This window comes from Bos grunniens, chromosome 9 (assembly GCF_055505025.1).
Source record: "Bos grunniens cultivar Pamir isolate PY7600 chromosome 9, Bosgru_T2T1.0, whole genome shotgun sequence".
Taxonomy (NCBI): Eukaryota; Metazoa; Chordata; class Mammalia; order Artiodactyla; family Bovidae; genus Bos; species Bos grunniens.
The window spans coordinates 10,040,569-10,063,245 of NC_141173.1; the positions used below are offsets into that span (position 1 = coordinate 10,040,569).

A 22,677-nucleotide genomic window follows, 5' to 3' on the forward strand; every position below is an offset into this window, starting at 1 on the left:
ACATTAGAGAATCAAATAATTGTTTCTGGCAGTTAAAAAATCAGTCACGAATTACCAAGGAAATGCCAATCATAACCACAACCAAAATGAGATGTCACATCACAGCTGTTAGGATGGCTGTCATCAACAGTTAAAAGCAAACAAGTGTTGGAGAAGATGTAGAGAAAAGGAAACCCTGATTCACTTACGGTGGGACTGTCAATTTGTACAGTCACAATGGAAAACAGAATGGAAGTACTTCAGAAAACTAAAAACAGAAGTACCTTTTGATCCAGAAATTCCACTTTTGGGTGTATATCCAAAGGAAATGAAAGCAGGATCTCAAAGAGATATATGCATGCATGTTCACTGCAGCATATTCACAATAGCCAAGACGTGGAAATAATCTGTGTGTCAATGAATTAAATGGATAAAGATACAGTGGAATATTATTCAGCCATGAGAAAGAAGAAACTTATGTTGTTGAGACCACACAGATGGACTTGAAGGTATTGTGCTAAGTCAAATAGGTCAGACAGAGAAAAACAAATACTGTGTATCAGTTATATGAGAAATCTAAAACAGTCAAACTCATAGAAACAGACTAGAATGGTGATTACTGAGGACTGTGAGATGAGAAAAATTGAAAAAAAAAAAACAGAAACCAGTTGCTTTTCACCTTTTAAAAAAAATGTAATTAGGACAGTCTGATGGGCAGATGTGCTTGTCTCACATCTTTAGTATTTTTTAATAGTATCAGTGTGTTTGGTCACTAAGTCATATCCGAATCTTCTGTGACCCCATGGACCATAACCTTCTAGTTTCCTTTCCTTCCAGTTTTCCTGGGACTTCCCAGGCAAGAATACTGGAGTGGGTTGCCATTTCCTTCTCCAGGGGATCTTCTTGATCCAGGGTTGAACCTCCGTCTCCTGCATTGGCAGGCAGATTCCTTACCACTGAGCCACTAGGAAAGCCCAGTAGTATCAGTACTTCCATGCAAAGTAAGAATGCAATGTGTTTTTCAATAACTGAAAAAATTGAAGAGCAAAAACTGAAGTTTCTACAGACTGTCACAATGTTTCCTTAGTTTCACAATAGGTATCAAAGAAATGATTTTTATATTCTTCTGGGTTTGTTGAAGCCAGTTTGAAAGGTCTTAGTCCGTTCCTTTCAACATACCTCTGTTAAAGTGATTTCTATACTGAATGTCATTCAAACAAAACAAACTGAACTATAGATAAAAGGTGTGCCCTACAAGTGTTACTGAGCCCAAACCCATACTGCTTACCTCACAACAGGTCAATAAAGTGAGAGATGAGTTGGGGTAAGGAATAACAGCTTTACTCAGAAAGCCAGCAGACCAATATCTGAAACTTAGTGTCCCAAAGAACCATTGTCCCCTACTAAGAATTCAGGCTTCTTTTATACTCAAATGGGAGGGGTATGGTGGGTTGCTGTAAATGTCTTAGTGCAGAAATCCTTTGTTCCTGTAGCTGTCCATGTAGGTCTGGTCACCGTGTTCCTGTACACCTCCAAGGAGACAGATGTTATCCTCTGTTCTGCAGTTTTATATCTCTGTATGAATAGGAAAGTGTTATGCCCTTAAAGGTCAGGCCCTTGAGAATGCGCTGTCCTGCACATTTCAGGCAGTAGGCAACATTCTTCACTTGTAACAAAAACAATAGAATACAGAGGTTAAAGTAAAAGAAACAGACCTAATATGGAGTCAGATCTGTTCTTCCCTACTACAGTTCCTCACTATCAGTGATCCATACGACAATCCTGTAAGAAAAGGGGTGATTTATACAAGTAGTCTTGACATGTCAACAAACAAGAATAAAGCTCATTTTCTTGTGTGAAAAAGTTTAAATCCAATATAATAGTGTTTGTTTGTTCAAACAGTATATATAGACATTTAATACGGGGAATCACTATTTTGCTCATAAATTTTCTTTCTATTGTATTTGCAAAACAACAGAAAGTTCCAAATATAACAGTGAATCTTTTTTATTAGCAAATACACACATTTTCAACAATGTGGACAATTTTGCACTTTGCTCCTTCCTCCATCTGTTGTTGGTTTGATTATATTTACTAAAGTATAATCTTATGTCTATTGAATCCAGTGATAAATGTTGGGACTTACACTCTGTATGTCCTTATTTCTTTTTTCCTAGTAATTTAGATTAACTGTAGTTTATAAAAGTACCGGTCTACAACAAAATGGAAATTTAAAATCCAGTTCTCCACCACAGAGTAGTGAGTTACATTGATTATAGGCTAAAACCATAATAACAAACACTTTATTACCAGCAGAGAGAATTTATTTTATTTAAGTAATGCTAATTAAGCTTTTTAAAATAGTTTAACCTTGTGATAATTAAGAGAAATGTGCACATAGCCTGGTAAACTCTAGGAATTAACTATTAAAATATCCAATGAGTTCTCAGCTATGCAGTACATGCTAGCAGCCGTATTCTATATAAAGTACGGAGGGGTGACATGTTTAACTGTCTGCTCTGCTTTATTCCTGCTGCCTAAGTTAATTCTCCTGGAATCTCTGTGCAGGTCAAGACAACTAGTAGGGCTAAAAGTGATTTAAACGAAGTCTTTTTGTAAATGGAGTCACTGAAAAAGTATTCTAAGAGTGCTTTCCTCTCTTGCTCTTTCTTTTCTGCCTGGGAAGAAGAAAAGGAAGTTGTGGATAAAATATAAACACTTATCTTCCTTAATATATATACATATATATATATATGTGAACATTTATATATTTTTATTTATTTGGCTGTGCCATGTCAGTTGTGGCATGTGAGATATAGTCCCCTAATCAGGAATCAAATCCAGGCCTCCAACATTAGGAGACAGGAGTCTTAGCCACTGGACCACCAGGGAAGGCCCTGACTTACCTTTTTAATATCTGAGGATCATTTACACAATGTGATGGATATAGGTGTTTAGATAGGCAAACAAGAAGATATAGTTGAAGGTATCCAAGTAAGAGTCTGTGAAGAGAACCAATTTTCATGCCCATCCTAGGCTCAGGCTGACCACCTTCTTTGGGTAAGACAGTGCCTAAGTTTGACAAGGCTAAAGATGGCTTGGTCCCCAAACTGCCAGATTTTGGACCATCTTATCAGCTGTGGGTACTATATTACAGTGATAACAATAATATATGCAGTATTGTAGCAGTAAAAATAATATGTATGGTAATTCTATATTACCCTGATTACTCACAACATCCTTCTGTGTTAAGGATTAATCTCTCCACTTCTCAGATGAAGACACTGAGGCTTCGCGAAGTTAAAGTGATTTGTTCACGGCCACAGAGCAAAACGTTTTTAGAGTCGTTTCAACCAAAGTCTGATGCCAAACTCTGGTCCCACAATAGCTGTTTTTTCAGATTGTATTTTCAAATTGTATCCATTAACAGTTCAGAAATCAGCTTCATGGATCACATTCGGTCTTTTTGTTTGTTTTCCAGAATTAGACAGATGCTATAGAATATACAAAACAGTTTACTCACTCTCAGGGAAAATGGGTGATGTCTGAAGCTTGTCTGCCTGTTTCCTCTGCCCAGCACCAGCCCCCTCCATCTGGGCTGGCCTGATTCCCTCTCTCCCTACCCTGTCGCCGCTCCTGCTCTCCCCGACTCCCGCTTGTGCACATGAATACTAATTGGTGAGTGGAGACGCTTCTCCTGCTGTAGAGTGGCCTGGGTGATGGCAGCTAGCCAATGGAAGGACCATTCAACATTTGATTGGTTCATACTCCATATGGGGAAATAGTTCTCTGAACTTTTTATTAGTAAAATGTCAACCTCTGCATCAGTGAAAGCCCTCAGAGGTCACAGGTCCTGGAGTGATGCACATTTCTGGGTAAGCCCTGGCTCTGTGACCCAGGGAATGGTACCCAGCCTCTCTGAGCCCCTGTCTCTTCAGTTATTCAACCAAAATGATACTAATGACACCTATTCCAAAGTGATGATTAGAAAAATATATGATGATTAGAAAAATACTGCTGTCACACAGCAGGGGCTCGATGACTGTTATTTATGATGTCATACTTTCAACATTAATTTCCAAGTATTACAGCACAACAAAATCCACTAGCTCTGGAACCATGGGAACCATTTAGTGCTTCTTTGAGAATCCCAGAGATGTTTGTGGATTTTTCACCTAGCACAGTCACCCTGAAGCAGGGCAGCAAGTCAATGGGTATTTAGGGGCTGAAATCCACTAACCAGCTGTGTGCCCAGTGTGAGACTGCGTCCAGCAGGAGGAAGGTGCCTTTTCCTCCTTTTCACAAGAGCATGGATCAGCTCACTGATGGCCCATCTTCTGGGTCATCAAAGTCAGCACTCATGTGTGGGAGCTGGAAGTGCCCTTCGGTGGCCTTTTCCAATAATAAAGTGCTAAATGAATAGTTTCACTGTAATTGGTGCCCCCCCCCAATATTTGTACTTCTCATGGTGTTCAGAACAGTTGTAAGAGGTTCTTTGTCATCACACAGACGCCACACCATCAAGCAGCACATCAGGGATAACTATTTATAGCATAGGTTGATAGAATATTTTTTGAAGTGTTTTATGGACTGCAGATGTTTCATAAGGATTCTTCATTCTTTCTCCTCCCATTCCTTGATGTTATGAAATATGACAGAGGCTTTTTAAAGGTCACCATTTATCTAGCTTATTGAAAACGGATACTCTGATTCAAAGCTCTAAAGAAACTGATACTTGGGATCAGTAGAGCCAGATTTGATTTCAGCTTGCTCAGTTTACACTTTAAACCCCATTTAAAATATTTGCCATTATTGTGCTGTTACAGAGACCACTGTTTTGTGTAACTGGAAGTTTTTTTTATCCCCAACTAGGTGTTTTAAAATTTAGCTGCATAAATTGAAATATTAGAAGTGAGTTATGCTCTTGCCACACTGACTGTATGTTAGTACTGAATTGAGGCTTTACAGGATAAAATTTTTCCATCAGAGATAAGTAAAATGGTGCTGAATTCCCGGATTCCTTGGGCCGTTGATTCTTTTCTTAGGTGAAAGACTCAAGCAACACTAAACCTCAACACAGAAAACCTGAAAAAAAAAGTGGAGATTGCCTTATAATAAACAGTATTGTACTTTTTGTACTTCTGTATTTTGCTACTTTGAAAATATTTTTATTTGCAAATGTTATCTATATACACACACTCAAACATTTCCAGCAAGGATAAATCTTAGAAATATAATATTGAGTACAAAAAATTTTGTTAAAGGATACATACAAAAAATAATTTTTACAAATTTCAAAATATTGGACACTACTCATTCATATACATAAGCATATGTGTGTATATATGTGTGTGTGTGTACCTATATGTGTGTGTGCTTATCAAGTACATGAACCAGAAGGGTAACAGCCAATTCCTGAGAGTTATTCCCATTAAATCTGTAACATTTTATTTACTTTTAGAAAGACTTGAAGAAAATATTGCAAAATACTACCAGTTGTTAATTCGGTGCTGTGCAGAAATAATTATTTGTTACATTGCTCTTTTTATATATGTGCATTTTCAAAATTTCTCAGCAAAATAATTTCAAACTAATGGAGTTTTTGTCCTGTGTTCTTTACAACAACAATAATAAAAACACCACCAGATCCTAAAGAACTTTTGAGACATAATCCCACAGTTATGGTGTTGATCCTTGTCTAAATAATTAATGAATGAAATCATGCTGTTTTCCTCATTAGTGCAGAATCTTCATTTGTCTGGTATCTTTTCAAAGCATTATGTTTAATTCCATTTTAATTGTTAGCTCAGACCAAAATCAGAACAAACATTTTTTGAGCACCTACTATTTGCCAGGCATTAGTAGCCATAGAAGATAGCCAATGAAAAGAGTAGACTGAGATGCAATAAACTATGGCCCTCAGGCCAAATCTGATCCACATGTTTCTGTAAATAAAGTTTTATTGGGACACATCCATGCTCATTTGCTTACATATTGTGTATGGCTGCTCTACAACAGAGTACTATGCTAGAGTGAAGTATTTACCATCTTACCTTTCACAGGAAAACCTTGCCACCCCGTGCGGTAGACAAAAACGTCTCCCTCCATGGAGTTCACAGTCTATTGCAGGCAGACAATAAGAAAATAAATATCTTGGAATGATTGGTGATGAAACGTGCAGCTGAGAATAAGGAAGCAAAAGAAGGGGTTAGGGAGTGTTGCGGGGAGGTTGGAGAAAGCCAAGTCACAAAGATGATCTAGGAGCAAAGATCTAAGAGGAGGAGAGGGACAGACTGCGGCAATCTGGGGGAAGCAGCTGCTGCCGCGGCTTGAGGTAGAAATTTCAGGGAGCTGCAGGAAGCTGTGTCTGGCTGCGTGTGAGAGGAGAGGATGTGGAGCCAAGCCCTGCAGGCTGCTATGAGGAGCTGGGCTCTTACTTTGAGTAAGGGCCTTGGTTCGTCCTTTGTAAAATCAAGAATATTAATTTCATTCAAAGACTGAGGACAAAACTATGGATCCCACATTTTTAGGCAACACGCTATTTACAATTGAAAATTTCAACTCTAAGTCTCTGAGCCATCCTGTCAATTCTGACCAGTGTTTGGAGACGAGAACAGGCAAGCTGATTTGGCTGGATATTATTACATTTGAAATACATTCCTGCACACGTGGCTTATCCAATGAGTCAGCCACACTGACAAACTAGTGTCAGTGTGTTCTCTGTAAGGCTTTGATTTGAGCCAGGAGATGAACCTCAAAAGTACTAAATTTCAAAATGAGTATTTGGGATATATTTTTTCTTGTTATTTGCCAAGAATATAGTTGATCCACCAGCTGTATACCTGAATGTGCTTGACCACCTTCTCCTTGTTCCATGGAGTGTAGCCCCTCCCTCCGGACGAGCTTGGATCGTCCTGTTCAGGAGGACGGATGGGCACTAGGGGAGAACTTGCTTGATACCAGATATTGTCCCTGTGTTCAAGGTTACAGGCTGATTATGGGGAAAGATTACAGAACACTATTTTAAAACTTTGATATTTCTCTTAAAGTAAACATTTCTCAAGTATTCATATATTCCAGCCCATTGTTTTTAGGCAGGTATATTTTTAGTCCTTTTGAAAAAATGGTATAGATAATCTTATGGGAAAACAGAAGTAGAGACACAGATGAAAGAACATATGTGTGGACAACAAAGAGGAAGGGAGGGGTGGGATGAACTAGGAGACTGGGATTGACATATATGAACTATTGGTGCTGTGTATAAAATAGATAGCTAATGAGAGCATAACTCAGGGAACTCTGCTCAGGGCTCTGTGATGACCTAAATGAAAGGAAACCCAAAAGAGAAGGGATATATGTGTACATAGGGCTGATTCACTTTGCTGTATAGAAGAGAAATCCAGAAACTAGCACAGCATTGTAAAGCAACTAAACTCCAGCAAAAACTATATGTGTGTGTGTGTGTGTGTGTGTGTTTGTGTGTGTGTATGTGTATATATATATATATATATACACACACACATAGGCTACCCAGATGGCTCAGTGGTAAAGAATCTGCCTGCCAATGCACGAGGCACGAGTTCGATCCCTGGGTTGGGAAGATACCCTGGAAAAGAAAATGGCAACTCACTCCAGTATTCTTGCCTGGGAAATCCCATGGATAGAGGAGGCTGGTGGACTAAGTCCAGGGGGTTGCAAAAGAGTCAGACATGACTTAGTGACTAAACAACAATTATATACATATATATATTTCCCATATATATATGGGAAATGATGTGCTTGGCCCAGGTTTGCTTAGCTGATAAATACAAGAAAAGGTACTAATGGTGAAGTCTCGACCTTCTCAGTACATTGTATACTTTTCCATGCTGTTTTTGTTGTTTGTCAGTGATCAATTATTTTGTCATAAATATATAAGTTAAAATTTATATTCACTTCCACCTATGCATAGAGAAACATGACCACACCACAAAATTAAAGCATGCCAAAGGTAAGATCTGTATCAATTTTCTCTTCAATCTCCAATATTCAGCATATAGTAAGCAGTTACTGTGTGGATCACAATAAACTGTGGAAAATTCTTAAAGAGATGGGAATACCAGACCACCTGACCTGCCTCTTGAGAAACCTGTATGCAAGTCAGGAAGCAACAGTTAGAACTGGACATGGAACAACAGACTGGTTCCAAATAGGAAAAGGAGAATGTCAAGGCTGTATATTGTCACCCTGCTTATTTAACTTCTATGCAGAGTACATCTTGAGAAATGCTGGGCTAGAAGAAGCACAAGCTGGAATCAAGATTGCCGGGAAAAATATCAATAACCTCAGATATGCAGATGACACCACCCTTATGGCAGAAAGTGAAGAGGAACTCAAAAGCCTCTTGATGAAACTGAAAGAGGAGAGTGAAAAAATTGGCTTAAAGCTCAACATTCAGAAAACTAAGGTCATGGCATCTGGCCCCATCACTTCATGGGAAATAGATGGGGAAACAATGGAAACAGTGTCAGACTTTATTTTTTGGGGCTCCAAAATCACTGCAAATGGTGATTGCAGCCATGAAATTAAAAGACACTTACTCTTTGGAAGGAAAGTTATAACCAACCTAGACAGCATATTAAAAAAGCAGAGATATTACTTTGCCAACAAAGGTCCATCTAGTCAAGGCTATGGTTTTTCCAGTGATCATGTATGGATGTGAGAGTTGGACTTCGAAGAAAGCTGAGCGCTGAAGAATTGAAGCTTTTGAACTGTGGTGCTGGAGAAGACTCTTGAGAGTCCCTTGGACTGCAGGGAGATCAAACCAGTCCATCCTAAAGGAGATAAGTCCTGGGTGTTCATTGGAAGGACTGATGCTGAGGCTGAAACTCCAGTACTTTGGCCACCTGATGTGCAAAGTTGACTCATTGGAAAAGACCCTGATGCTGGGAGGGATTGGGGGCAGGAGGAAAAGGGGACAACAGAGGATGAGATGGCTGGATGATATCACCGACTCGATGTACATGAGTTTGGGTGAACTCTGGGAGTTGGTGATGGACAGAGAGACCTGGCGTGCTGTGATTCATGGGGTCGCAAAGAGTCGGACATGACTGAGCGACTGAACTGAACTGAACTGAACTGAAGCAGTTAAATGCAGCTGTGCTCATCGTTGATGAAGATTATCTGTTTACTGCATTTCTCCACTCATTGTGTTCTTCTGGCAGTTGATTTCTCATTATAGTTCCAAATAGATCTGTTATTTTGATCGCTTTCAACAGTGGCTGTTGTAGTTTTAGCTATCGGTGTTTCTGAAGGACTTAAATTAAGGTTCTGTCTTTAGAAACCCAGACATCCCAATGAACGTGCAAATATTACCAAATAGTTTATGTTTAGAATCACATAAACACATGTTCAGATTTTTCTCTTTGCCTTTGACTATCTTGACATCAAATAGACCCCACCTCACATGCTCTCTCCTTTAAATGGACTTAACTCTTGTATCTTAAATCTGATTTTCTCCAAATAATCATTTGGTGAAAGTACTGTATTATACGTAAGAAAAAGATAATGACATAACTGCATGCATGCTCAGTCGCTTCAGTCATGTCTGACTCTCTGTGACCACATGGACTGTGGCCCGCCAGGCTCCTCTGTCTATGGGATTTCTCCAGGCAGGAATACGGGAGTGGGTTGCTGTTTCCTTCTCCAAATGATATAAGTACTTCAGTGTAAACTTTTTCCCCTAGCTGTTGATTTTTCAGCTGTGATCTAACATTGAGACCTTTTTTTTTTTTTTGCACATATATAAAAAGAGTAATGTAACAAATAAATATTGCTGCACAGCCTCCCTGAGTTCCCATTCATGAAGGCATTGGGACCTTTGGTCATCTGTTACTTTCAGACATCTTTGTAGCTTTGATTCTATATTTTATAAGATGTACAAGCTATGGCATCCTTTCTCAATAGAGACTCTAAGTCATTAGTTAATCATAATATAAAAAAAGATTGTAAATTGCTTTTGCATATCTCCATGTATATTAATTTAAACATCCTTTTTTTTTCCCCCCTGCAAGGTCTTTCACTTGAGTGAGGCCAACCAACTGATATATTGCTCATTAATCATACATATTAATGGGAGTAGTTAAAGCTTTAAAGTCTAACTCACCATTCTGTCCACGGGGACTAGTTCTTGTTTTCTAAATCTGATGACATAGTCTTCAGACACTGCTAATTAGGTCTTTCCCTTGAAAATTCATCCTGACGTGTTTCAAGAACATTTTTTCCCTCGAGTACAAGTTCATTAAATTATTAATATCTTTATGTAAGTCTTGCAACACTACTTAAATAATACAGCGTTCTCTATTTCAAACCATGGTTCCCAGTGAAGGATAAAGTATATCTCACTTCCTCATATCTTTTTTCAGTCAAACACAATGGCCTTGGGAAATATCAGAGAACAATAGATATTATGGTCAGTAATGTTAAAGGAAGGTAAAAAATCCTTTGTACCCGTAAATGGAAATGGGTGTTAGTCAGAGTTCTCTAGAAAAAAGAAACATAATCAGCAGGATGTGTATACACAGAAACAGAGACAGAGACTGATTTTAAGGAATTGGCTCCCACAATTGTCGAGTTCTGGTAAATCCAAAATGTGCGAGGTGGAGACCCAGTGAAGAGGTGCAGTTCAAGTCCAAGGCCGTCTGTGGGCAGAGTCCCTTCCTGTCTGGGGGAGGCCAGTCTTTGATGCATTCAGGCTTTGCACTGATGAGTGATGCTCACCCACCTTACTGAGTGCAGCCTGCTTTACTCAAAGACCACCACCTAAATATTAATCTCATATGAAAACCACCTTTACAAAAACATCTAGAAAAATGTTCAGCCAAATACCTAGGCACCCTGGCTTAGCCAATTTGAGGCATAAACTTAAGCATCACAAAGTGCTATATAGATAATCAACTCCTGATTATCTACAGAAATGGAAGGAAACGGTGCCCTAAGCAATCTAAATCAGATAACCTATAAGCGGTTCTGTTGAGCCTCTGAATTAAGTGATGAGTTTGCAGCAGTTGTTCCTGTGTTATCTGCACAGCAAGTACTTAGGTCAGGCTCATTATGTGGCCCCGATTACAACAACTCCCAGTGGTTTCCCACCACAATCATAGTGCTAATCTGCTCTGCCAACCACCCATCGAGTGGTTTGTTGTTCTCCAGCCACCCCTGTTTCTTGCTGACTCTTCAATCACTTGTGCTCAGGGCTGCGTTCTCAGTGATGCCTCTGCTCCATGTCCCTTCTCAGCCCTTGCACGGCCCACAGACTGGTTCAGGTGTCTGCTGACCTCCCCTGATTTTTCTATCTGAAGCTGCACACATTCTAACTCTGTATCCCTTTGCCCTTGCTTTACTTTTTGTGATTCATATTGCTATTCAGGATTTATATCTCTACTCATGTAGTTACCAGATTTGCACAGTACAGCACAGTTACCAGTACAGCACAGTGGTGATGACCAGATATGACACAGCCAAGTTTCCTGAATGCAATCCCAACTCTGCTGCTTACTGGACATATGACCTCAGGCAACTTGCTCTGTCACTCAGTTATCTCATCTGTATAACAGATACCTCAAAGATATTTCGAAGACTTTGAAGATTTAATGGATCAGTTTGGTTCAGTCACTCAGTCCTGTCCAACACTTTGCAACCCCATGGACTGTGGCACACCAGGCTTCCCTGTCTATCACCAACTCCCAGAGTTTTCTCATACTCATGTCCATTCCGTGATGCCATCCAGCCATCTCATCCTCTGTCGTCCCCTTCTCCTCCTGCCCTCAATATTTCCCAGCATCAGGGTCTTTTCCAATGAGTCAGCTCTTCGCATCAGGTGGCCAAAGTATTGGAGTTTCAGCTTCAACATCAGTCCTTCCAATGAACATCCCGGACTGATCTCCTTTAGGATGGACTGGCTGGATCTCCTTGCAGTCCAAGGGACTCCCAAGAGTCTTCTCCAACACCACAGTTCAAAAGCATCAGTTCTTCAGTGCTCAGCTTTCTTCACCGTCCAGCTCTCACGTACATACATGACTACTGGAAAAACTATAGTCTTGACTAGACAGAACTTTGTTGGCAAAGTAATGTCTCTGGTTTTTAATATGCCGTCGAGTTTGGTCATAGCTTTTCTTCCAAGGAGAAAATCTTCTAACTTCATGGCTGCAGTCACCATCTGCAGTGATTTTGGAGCCCAAAAAAGCGAAGTCTGTCACTGTTTCCAATGCTTCCCGTCTATTTGCCGTGAAGTGATGGGACTGGATGCCATGATCTTAGTTTTTTGAATGTTAAGTATTAAGCCAGCTTTTCACTCTCCTCTTTCACTTTCAAGAGACTCTTTAGTTCCTCTTCACTTTCTGCCATAAGGGTGGTGTCATCTGCATATCTGAGGTTACTGATATTTCTCCTGGCAATCTTGATTCCAGCTTGTGCTTCATCCAGCCCAACATTTCTCATGATGTACTCTGAATATAAGTTAAATAAGCAGGGTGACAATATACAGCCTTAACGTACTCCTTGCCCAATTTGAAAGCAATCTGTTGTTCCGTGTCCAGTTCTAACTGTTGCTTCTTGACCTGCATACAGATTTCTAAAGAGTCAAGTAAGGTGGTCTGGTATTCCCATCTCTTAAAGAATTTCCCACAGTTTGTTGTGATCTACAGAGTCAAAGTCTTTGGTGTAATCACTAAAGCAGAAGTAGATATTTTTCTAGAATTCTTTTGCTTTATCTGTGATCGAATGGATGTTGGAAATTTGATCTCTGGTTCCTCTGCCTTTTCGAAATCCAGCTTGGACATATGGAAGTTAACAGTTCATGTACTGTTAAAGCCTGACTTGGAGAATTTTGAGCATTAGTTTGCTAGTGTGTGAGATGAGTGCAGTTGTGCGGTAGTTTGAGCATTCTTTGGCATTGCCCTTCTTTGGGATTGGAATGAAAACTGACCTTTTCCAGTCCTGTGGCTGGATTTAATGGGTATATGGATGTAAACTGTTTTGAACGATGTCTGGCAGAGAGAAAAAACCTTGTATTATGTATTACTATCAGTGTTCCCACTAGAATAAAAGCTCCATGAGGACAGAATGGATTCGAGGTAATTCCAGAGCGCAGAGAAGGATCTGGCCCACAGTAAGAACTCATTAAATGTTTGTTGAATGAATTAATGATTGAATCTGGGCACATGCCAGCTGAGAATGGGAAATATACTCTATTACAAAAATGCAGTGAAGAGGTGGCAGGGTGGTGGACTGCACTCCACAGGCCTATAAGGCCTGCACTTGCCCAGCTTAAAGACCAAAAAAAGAGCCAGAGTCAGCAACAGAGGCATTGGTGGTTTAATGGATGGGGAGCTTACATGCCTGAAGCAAGGTCTTGGGGCCATTACCAGTTATGGGGGAATTGATGTCTGAGAGTCGGACACAACTGAGCTATTGAACTGAACTGAACTGCTGACAGGTGGCCTCGTTAGTTACCAGGGAAACAAACAAAGGGCTGTGAGACCCTTAACTGCCCTTTGATAAGAAAAATCACAGCTGGGACCTGGAGCAAGTCTGTAGGAAGGTCAGTCATGTCAGTTGATGTAGGTGAAGCAGGCACTGGTTGGGCAGGGGATGTACAGAGAGCAAGAGAACAGCCATCTTAAATGACCTGACTGCACACAGGTGAGCAAATGATGAGTTAAAAGTTATCGAGTGGTTGAAACAAAAGAGTTGATTAGGTTTTATGTGTGTATGTATTTATATGTATGTATGTATGTACACACTATGGAGCAGGATGCTTGGGATAAGATGTATCTGGGGTTTCTCCCTGAAGAATACTTCTCTAAAGGGGATGCAATAGTCAAAGGAGAACATAAAAATAATCCAGCAAGTGACCCACCGCTGTCTCTTGCAGGGCTAACTGAGGTACCAGCTTTGTCAGGGCACCCTAACATTATTCTGGGGAAAGGTTGGGTCTGAAGGAGAAACTGTGGGAAGGCTGATGGATGAGGTCAGATTCAGAGTTCCCTTTACCCAGTCACACTGGCAAGTGACCTTGGATGCTAGGTTTAAGGAAATGAAAAGAGTATTCAAGAAAAAGCATACCTAGTATTTACATAATGGCATTCAATGTTTGAAGGTCATCAATTAAGGTCATTAATCAATACTTAAGTCGATTATGAAAGAGCAAGTAGTGGTGGACTGGGAAATGCCTCCTGAGCATAGTCGCTTGAAAATTTGGCAGTAAGTATCAGAGGACACGCGTCTGAGTCAGGGCACAAGTGTCCGGGGAAGCCATCTCTGTCGGAGGGACTCTAGCCCCTTCTCGTTGCCAATGGTGTGCAGGTAGGTTTCTCCCCCAACATTTCTGTCCCATCCCGGTGACCCCCACCACACACACTTCCCCTGCCAAACTAAAAGCTGGAGAGAGTTACTGAAGGGTTTGGAAAGGAACTAAAGTCTCACCGTCCCTCCCAGGAACTCTTGAGTTTACCTGCAACAAATGAACAACACTCTCCAAACAGCTGTTGTGAATAACTGTCTCTCCTCTCCTACCTTGAAGGCAAGATCCAGGCCTTAATCATTAATATATTTCCCCTAGTGTTAGTCACCGGAGAAGGCAATGGCACCCCACTCCAGTACTCTTGCCTGGAAAATCCCATGGGCGGAGGAGCCTGGTAGGCTGCAGTCCATGGGGTCGCTAAGAGTCAGACACCACTGAGCGACTTCCCTTTCACTTTTCACGTTCATGCATTGGAGAAGGAAATGGTGACCCACTCCAGTGTTCTTGCCTGGAGAATCCCAGAGATGGGGGAGCCTGGTGGGCTTCCGTCTATGGGGTCGCACAGAGTCAGACATGACTGAAGCGACTTAGCAGCAGCAGCAGTGTTAGTCACTCAGTTGTATCTGACTCTTTTCGACCCTACGGACTATAGCCCACCAGCCTCCTCTGTCCATGGGATTCTCCAAGCAAAAATACTGGAGTGGGTTGCCATGCCCTCCTCCAGGGAATCTTCCTGACCCAAAGAACAAACCCGGGTCTGCATTGCAGGCAGATTCTTTACTATCTGAACCACGAGGGAACCCCTATTTCCCCCTAGAACAGTATGTAAAACACAGTACATTTCTACTGAATAAATTTATTCATCTTTTTGATAGGGTTTGAAGTCAATTTAAATTTCTAAATGCAGTTTAAGCCATTAAATTCAAATTGGCATATTGAGAATTCTGCAGTGAAAATTCTTGTGTCTCAAAATGGGATGACCCTCATAGTTTCATCTTCTGGATCCTCAGAAGTTCTCTTTGCTTACAGCCAGTTGTTGAATAGCTACAAAATGTATTCCACGAATTTATTTGGTGCTGGTCAATGCAGTCCTTCTCATTGAAGTCCACCCCTTGAGGGTACATTTCATATGTTAAAGTGTGTCATCGTGTCATAAATGATTTCTTTGTTCCAGTGCTGACTGACAAAGCTGAGTTCCTTCTTATTTAAGGGCTGTGGCTCTGGCCTGACTGAAGTGTGCTGAAGAACCGCATCTTGTTGCTTTCCTGTTAACATTTCTTTTAAATAAGACGCTATTGGTCTATATGCAATTGTTTGTGGCTCTACATGTTTATTTTACCTACAGTAAAATGGGACAGTTCCCTTAATAAAAGTGGAAAATGCTTGAGGCTCTGAGAGTCCTTAGAGATGAGTCTCTCAGAGCATAGCTCTGGGACAAGGAAGGCAGTGTCCAAGCCTGGTTCTTCCCCTCCAGTCTGTGAGCAGCCTGTGTGAACTTCCAGATTTGGGGGGAGGAATGCCTCCAGCACCCACCCTCTCACTGCCGCTCAAAGATGATAAAATGTGTCACAGATGGTCAGGAAGCAGTTAAGTCACACCCTACCACCACCCCACCTGTGAACTGAGATGAACCAAATGCCTTGGCAGAGATTGGCAATGGCGGGCACAGAAAATAGAGCTCACGATTGGGACTGAAAGAGCTGGTGGTTTGGCAAAATGCTCAGGAGTCCAGACAAGTCTACGTGGAAGCTTGCGGTCGGCCTGCTGGCAGCAGGTGGGGGTGCACAGCCATCATGGGAGTGGGGGAAGACCAGGAAGACCTAAATTCCAAAAGGCAAAGTAACAAGATATGGGGACATCTGAAAGTCTGGCTTGGTGGTGAGAAAACAAGAGAACCTCAACAGTTAGAGCAGCAAAGTAACTGAAATTGTGAGTGACCAGGATACCACGCGCCCCTAAGGAAACCTTAATCCTGAGGATTATGGGTGTTAAGATCAGATGCGCTAGGGTTTAAATTTTAGCCCCACCAATTAAAAGGAGAGTGATTTGGAGCTCAGTGTTTAACATGTCTCTCTGTGTAAAACGGGAACATTATCACCCACCCCCAGTCGTTTTGGATGGATTAAAGGAAATAATGTAAGGGGTTTCCCAGGTGACGTTAGTGGAAGAACCCACCTGCCAGTGCAGGAGACACAAGAGATGTGGGTTCAATCCCTGAGTTGGGAAGATCACCAGAGAAGGGCATGGCAGTCCACTCCAGTATACTTGCCTGGAGAATCCCATGCACAGAGGAGCTTGGTGGGTTATGGTCCATAGGGTTGCAAAGAGTTGGACACGACTGAAGCAACGTAGCATGGACGCATGTGTAAGCACTCAGTGACTGGACCATGGCAAGCATTTGATCAGTGGTAACCATTTGAAGACTCATTTGTCATAGACTTCTGTTTCTTCGTACATGGACAGCTTGGAGCACACAGGAAAAGTTGATTTGGGTTTCATCCAGTCAGAGGGTACTTAAGAGATCAGACTTTGACTAACTTATTTTCATGATCAAATTAGTAACACCATAAATACTAAACAGCGACTGTAGACAGCATTGACCACAGACCAGACCATTTGGCCCAGGCCAATGCTTCAGTGAAGTGTTGTTTACTCAGATTATCATTTATTCAATTGTAGCTGAGGGGGTTAGCTAATACTGTCACATTTCTATCTTGTATTTGAAAAGCCACATTAGTTACAGGTAGAGTCCATCCAAGGGGAAGAAAGGAAGGGAACAGAGAGATGGGGAAAATGTGATATGATTTAGACATTTTAAGATCCTAACTTAAACGAGAAAAGCAACGCTGGGAATAGCACCACGATATGGATTCATCTTTCCTTAGCTCTGAGCCTATATCAGATTCTTTGTTCATGCTGAATTACATCCTCTTTCCATGTCCTTACAAGAGCTACTTGTCTGATCCCTCAAATAATGAGACCTTTATGACTGGCCACGTTGCTGTCTTAGATGTATTTTTAAAGATGTTAAGACATAAAATTCACTTAGGCTATTATGCATTGCTCATACAAGTATTCTCCCATTTTTTCACATATCGTTGATTTCAAAACGTGCTAACTTTTTACATCAGTCATAAATCTTATTTCCGTTCACAATGTAGAAAAGGAAAACTAAACTGCCAAGATAGCCCGTGATGTTTTCCTGTGTAATTAACACCTCCTTCACAGTTGTGGGTGCCGCTCAAGGGCCTGTCTCCTCTTCCTTGACATTTCCTTGGTACCTTGTTCAGGCTGAGCTGATGCCTAAGAGTGTGCTACATACACATGTGGGAATAGGGGAATTCTGGAGAGTAGCCAGCTGCATTAGCAAGACCTGGCAATTTAGAGAGATTACTTATACACGTCTCCTCTGTGGGCTTGAGGTCTGCATGTCGCCCTTTATTTCAGTCTGATTACTTCTGTAACTTATCCTTCTCATCATCATCCTTATCAACAACAAAAACCATCTGTCAGATAAGTACCAGTCATCTGTTATTTGCATTCTTGCCTTCTTAATGCTCTTGGATGTCCAAGTGTTTATAAATCAAGTAGCTAATTTAAGATCCATGTGCTCTCATACTGCAAGTCATCCTGGAAGCATCAGGTTATTTTTACTGTTGAAAATTTGTAGATGTCATTTATTTAAATAGACTTGGATTTTTTCCCCCCCTCTTCTGCCAATATTGACCCATGCAGCAAGTGCAGATGGGTGAAGTCACTTGATAATTCAAGTAAAATCATTCCTTTGTAGAAATCTCCTGTTTAAAAATATATATATATATTGAGATAGAGTATACATTCAGAAAGATGCATGTATCCTGATGAAACAAGTTTGCTGAGTTTTCACAAAGCATGAATACCCTTGTGACCAGCACATGGTCCAAGAGACAGAACATCAGCATCGCCAACCCTGTAAGCCCTCTAATGCTCCTAGTTCCTCCCGACTCCCGCATCAGTGACCTGTTGCAGCTTCTAACAATTTAGATTAGTATTGCCTGCTTTTATTCCTTATATAAATTGATGAACATTATGTTTACACAATTCAACCATATCGACGCATGCAATTGTATTCCATTAATTTCCATCACTATATTGTATTACATAGTATGAATAATCTACAATTTACTTTGTCTATTTTTAAATTAAAAAATGGATAACTGGCTAAAGGATGGTAGAAGGACAGGGCAAAAAAGAACTAACATTTATTATTACTATTTTATCAGACATTATAGTAGGACTTTTTGTTGTTAATTGTGGAAAAAAGCAGGTAGCATAAAATTTACCATTTTAACCATTTTCAAGTGTATGGTCCAGTAGTGTTAAGTATATTTGCATCGCTGTGAAAAGATTTCCAGAACTTTTCATCTTGTAAAACTACAACTCTGTTCCCATTAAATAAGTTCCTATATCCGCCAACCCCCCAGGTCCTGGACAACACCATTTTACCTTCTGTTTCTATAAATCTGACAACATATGAGTGAATCATGCCGTATTTGTCTTTTAGTGACTTATTTCACTATGTCTGTTTCAGTTAGCATGATGTCATCCAGGTTTGGGCTTCCCTGGTGGCTCAGATGGTAAAGAATCTGCCTGCAGTGCAGGAGACCCAAGTTGAGTCCCTGGATTGGGAAGATCTCCTGAAGAAGGGACTAGCAAGCCACACAGTATTCTTGCCTAGAGAATTCCATGGACAGAGGAGCCTGGTGGGCTACAGTCCTTGGGGTCACAAAGAGTCAAACATGACTGAGTGACTGAACACACACACACATATCAAGGTTTACCCCTGTTGTAGCATGTAACTGAATTATCTTCCTTACTGAATAGTATCCCATCGTCTGCACCTCATTTTGTTTTATCTACTCAACTGTCCATGGACGTTTGGATTGGTTCCACCTCTTGGCTATTCTGAATAGTGCTGCTTATGAACATGGGTGTGCAAATATCTCTTCAAGACCCTGATTTTCAGTCTGTTTGGATACAGACCCAGAAGTGGGATTTCTGGATCACATGGTAGTCTTAAGAATCTGCATAGTGTTTTCCATTGCAGTTGCTCCACTGTACAATTTCACCTGTAGTGATAAGCATTCTGGTGTCTCCAGATCCTTGCCAACACTTATTTTCTGTTTACCATTCCAACGTGTGTTGTGTGGTAAGAGTTTTCCATATGATCTCTTTTTTAATTAACAAATGGGCTACAAAGTATAAGCACCAATTTTACAGCGTGACATCTTGACACAATAAGCTTCCATAAGAGAAAAGACTGGGATTCCAATCCAAGTGGTCCTGAAATTGACAGTGAGGTTTTTATTCTTAAAGAGACATGTGATCATAGAACCAACACAGCACTTCTGTTCTAAGCTATTAGAATGAAGGGCTATATAAGATCACCTGAGTTTGAAATAGTAGATTGAGGCTTAGGACAGGAGTTCTCCAAGTGTAGTCTCCAGGCCATTAGCAGCAGCGTTGCTGGGAACTTGTTATAAATGTGAAGTCCCATCTACTAGGCCTCCTGAGGATTCAAGTAGGCCCCTGAGGATGCTGATATGTGATTAGAGCACCACTGGGTTTAAATCATTGGACAAACACGGAAACCACTAATAGCCTTCACACTGTTGCCAAACAGGAAACTTACATGCTGAGCACTTTGAGGTGTCCTGGGCACCTGATATGGCAAATCTGCATTTTATGCTTCATACTCCAAATAGCAACCCACTCCAGTATTCTTACCTGGAAAATCGCGTGGATGGAGGAGCCTCGTAGGCTACAGTCCACGGGGCTGCAAAGAGTCGGACATGAATGAGCGACTTCACTTTCACTCCAATCTTAAGAAAAGTATTGGATTAGTCCAATTGTAGTTATGCTGAAACAGTATGTCTCCAACCATTTGGAGATTCAGCCAGACTCCAACTGGTCAGAGCTGCTCCTGAGCAAAAGGCCACCTGTTACCAGGTGTCCTGATCAGGATGGCCATGCCCAGCTCAGCATTTATCTGTTTTTTACCGGGATTTTCATCCCAATCCAATCCGAGTCTCCATTCTTGTCTCACTTTACAAGGGGTCTAGAGTGAGCCCTGTAATGAAGGGCCTGACATAAGACCAAAGTTGAAACAAATACATAAAAATGGTTCCTCCACCCTCATCAGGGCGGTACTCCTAGCCCCAGCCCCAGAATATGGAATCTAAAAAAGCAGAACTCACAGAAGCAGAGACAGGATTTTGGCCGCCAGAGGCTGAGGGCAGGCAAAGTGCACAAACTTCCAGCTAGAAGATGAGCATGTTTGGGGAAATTATAATGTACAGCATGGTGACCATAGTTAACAATACTGTGTTTATATGTGAAAGTTGCTGAGAGAGTAGATTTTAAATATTCTCAACACACACACACACAAATGATAATTATGTAGTGCGATGGAAGTATTCACTGACTTTATTCATAATATAGAAGTGGATGAAGTCATCAGTTTGTACACATGAAACTTATACAATAGTACCTGTTAGGTGCTGCTGCTAAGTCGCTTCAGTCGTGTCCGACTCTGTGCGGTCAGGTATGTCGCGGTAAAGCGGAAAAGAAAATTTCAAGTCTGCTTCGGAATGTTACTAGAAATTCAAACATTTAAACTGCATATATGTGCTGGCTGAAGTTGCTGTGTATAATATGTTCTGATAATTTGACAGTCCTCAAAAACCGAGGTCCTTGACCCCCTGTTTGGGGAGCTGGGCGTCACAGCAGGCGATGAGTGGTGGGTAAGCCAGCGGAGCTTCATCAGCCACTTGCCATGGCTTCCCATTTCTCGCATCACTGCCTCAACTATCCTGCCCGCCATCCCCATCTGGGAAAAAAATTGACTTCCATGACACTGGTCTTTGGTGCCAGAAAGATTGGGGACTCCTGCTCAAAAACATTTTGCCTGCTTGTCCACTCTTTGCAAGGAGATGTGAAGAGAATCAGCATTCCCCCGTGCTCCTCCAGAGACACACTGCACACTCCGATAATTGCAAGGCTGATTCGAATGATGGTGTAAATCAGCAGTGATGAATTAGAATTCAAAAGCTTGCCCATACCATATGGAATCGTGAATGCTTTTTCCTCCTCTCCCTAAGCCATGCCAATGCTGTGTTACAGTATCTGAAAGTTGGTTTATCTTCAACATGAACGCTGGGGTAAAAGGTCATCAGTAGCTTCGTTTTCCCCACTTCCTGCCCCAAGTAACATATATACCTCCTTAAGGAAAAGAGACTGCACCAGAAGTTGGTCCTGTGGATTTAACTTACGTCAACTAAAAGAAAGAACTGATCACCTCCTTCCATGTCACTGATTTTGTTTCTTTGCGCTCTCGTGAATTAATCAACTACAGCGCTTCCACTTTCTAAGTCAACTTTTTATCATTGATTAATCCTCAGGGGCTGATCGACTTGCATATACTAAAAGATGCAATATATTGATTTTCAGAATGTGTAAACTGCAAGACTAGTAAAGTATGAACATATGTATAACTTTCATTCAGTATACAGAATATTATATATTTATTCCAATCTTGCAAACCCTAAAAAGAACTCCAGGGTTCAGAACTCTAAAACAGAAGGTACATGAAAATACTACTAATTATATTTCTGGTTTTAATAAAATTATTAAAAAATCTGTTCCGTAGATGTTAACCAGGATTTTTTTTTTTTTTTTCCTGAAAACAACTGCTATCGTTAGAGTCTTTGATAGTAGGAACTTAACTTGCCTTCAGCATTCCCCATGCAATCGCAGTGTCTTATGTGCTAACCTACCTTCTAAAGTTTGCTCTGTTGCTTCAGCTTATCTTGAATTTCTTACCCCACTCCAAGCCTAGTTGAAGACCAAAGAAATCAGGAAACTTTGCCTGACGCTTTCAGAGTAAGAAAGTTAATCAGTGAAATTGGGCCTTTCTCACAATTCTGTGAGAGCTTGTGCTCACAATTCTCCTCAAAAAGAGTTGAAAGATCACTAATACTTTTACCTTTGAAATGGCAAGCCTTTATATGTATTAACATACTACCAATGTGGTAATAAAATGAAGTTATTAATAACAATGAAAGAGAATGGTCATATTTAGAAACCATACATAGAAATGCTTCTCATTCAAAATGTATGCTTTCCATACCTAAGCTTGCTTCCTTCTATTAGAAAGGAAAAAAAAATAAGAAAATAAGTGTATAATAAATAAATGCTCTTCAAATGATATCAAAAATACAGATACTTAGAACTGTCATTCTGACTCTCACTATTGTGATTTAGCTAGTCGTAAACTTGGCGAGTTAATGAAGATTAATAAGCAAGGAGTGAACATTTTAGTTCACTTATAAAACAGCTTAGCCATCCAAAGGGAAGAAAAGAGCTAGGTAATTTGCTTT

The 22,677-nt window shown here is 40.7% G+C and overlaps 1 protein-coding gene across 2 annotated transcripts in view; it reads left to right on the forward strand.

The window, feature by feature from the left end:
- The window catches only part of COL19A1 (collagen type XIX alpha 1 chain), a 440,957-nt gene that overhangs the window by 285,297 nt on the left and 132,983 nt on the right, over nucleotides 1-22,677 (forward strand). The window lies entirely within an intron of this gene.